Source organism: Monosiga brevicollis, genomic scaffold, assembly GCF_000002865.3.
Source record: "Monosiga brevicollis MX1 MONBRscaffold_13 genomic scaffold, whole genome shotgun sequence".
NCBI lineage: Eukaryota > Choanoflagellata > Craspedida > Salpingoecidae > Monosiga > Monosiga brevicollis.
The window spans coordinates 552,750-554,680 of record NW_001865050.1 but is presented as its reverse complement, the minus strand read 5'-3'; positions in this window follow the sequence as shown (position 1 = coordinate 554,680).

The window sequence follows — 1,931 nt, the reverse complement described above, 5'->3', positions numbered from 1 at the left end:
ACATCCAGCGCCACTTTGGCGGTGTCTGCCTGCGCTCGTCGTAGGTAGGCACCGTCCCGGGGGTCCCTCTGTGGGGATCCCTGTGTGCACCCGTCACTCCCTTGGTGGTTCTCGTTGTGTCTGTTGATGGCTTGACTTGTAGTTTTCTTGTAATTTTGCTTTAATTTTTGCTGTATTTGTGTGGTATTTTTGCTGAATTTTTGTAAAGTCCTTTGTATGATGCCTTTGTCTTCTGTGGTCGGTTGTTTTCTCAATCCGACGTTGTGTCTCGTTGGATGTGAGCGTGCCGTGGTGTTCATTGTGCTTGTGCTGCGATGGCTTGTACTTGTGATGTGTGACTGCCTTTTTATGTGTCTTGTGTTTAAAATGGCCGTATCTCTGGTTATACTTGGTCGTTTTGTACGATTTTTGTTTCTATGTGCGTGATTCTTCGCGCTTGTACTTCTTGGCATGATAAAAGCCAGTGAATGTAACTTGTTCTCTTGTGTTGTTTTGCGTGACGTCGTGATTTTGATGTAGGGGTTGCACAGCTTTGCTTTCAGCTCTGAGGTTCAAACACCTAATTTATTATTTTCTGCCCGAGCCATGCTCAGCCAGGTCATTTGTTAGCTCCTCTTCTGCCTGGGCCAAGCTCGGTCCGGTTCTGATCTGCGAGAGCCGGATATGCGAGCTCCTTCTCTACCTGGGCCATTCTTCGCCAGCTCCCGATCCGCGAGACCCGGATCTGCGAGCTCCTTTTTCGTCATATCATGAACAGCAAGGTCCCGATCCGTGAAGCGAGCTCCTTTTCTGCCCGAGCCATGCTCAGCCAGGTCATTTGTTCGCTCTTCTTCTGCCTGGGCCAAGCTCGGTCCGGTTCTGATCTGCGAGACCCGGATATGCGAGCTCCTTCTCTGCCTGGGCCATTCTTCGCCAGCTCCCGATCCGCGAGACCCGGATCTGCGAGCTTCTTATTCGTTTTAATTTTGCTTTAATTTTTGCTGTATTTGTGTGGTATTTTTGCTGAATTTTTGTAAAGTCCTTTGTATGATGCCTTTGTCTTCTGTGGTCGGTTGTTTTCTCAATCCGACGTTGTGTCTCGTTGGATGTGAGCGTGCCGTGGTGTTCATTGTGTTTGTGCTGTAATGGCTTGTAGTTGTGATGTGTGACTGCCTTTTTATGTGTCTTGTGTTTAAATTGGCCGTATCTCTGGTTATACTTGGTCGTTTTGTACGATTTTTGTTTCTATGTGCGTGATTCTTCGCGCTTGTACTTCTTGGCATGATAAAAGCCAGTGAATGTAACTTGTTCTCTTGTGTTGTTTTGCGTGACGTAGTGATTTTGATGTCGGGGTTGCACAGCTTTGCTTTCAGCTCTGAGGTTCAAACACCTAATTTATATCTTTATTCGTCAGGTCATGAACAGCAAGGTCCCGATCCGTGAAGCGAGCTCCTTTTCTGCCCGAGCCATGCTCAGCCAGGTCATTTGTTCGCTCTTCTTCTGCCTGGGCCAAGCTCGGTCCGGTTCTGATCTGCGAGACCCGGATATGCGAGCTCCTTCTCTGCCTGGGCCATTCTTCGCCAGCTCCCGATCCGCGAGACCCGGATCTGCGAGCTCCTTATTCGTCAGGTCATGAACAGCAAGGTCCCGAGCCGTGAAGCGAGCTACTATTCTTCCCGAGCCATGCTCAGCCAGGTCATTTGTTAGCTCCTCTTCTGCCTGGGCCAAGCTCGGTCCGGTTCTGATCTGCGAGACCCGGATATGCGAGCTCCTTCTCTGCCTGGGCCATTCTTCGCCAGCTCCCGATCCGCGAGACCCGGATCTGCGAGCTCCTTATTCGTCAGGTCATGAACAGCAAGGTCCCGATCCGTGAAGCGAGCTCCTTTTCTGCCCGAGCCATGCTCAGCCAGGTCATTTGTTAGCTCCTCTTCTGCCTGGGCCAAGCTCGGTCC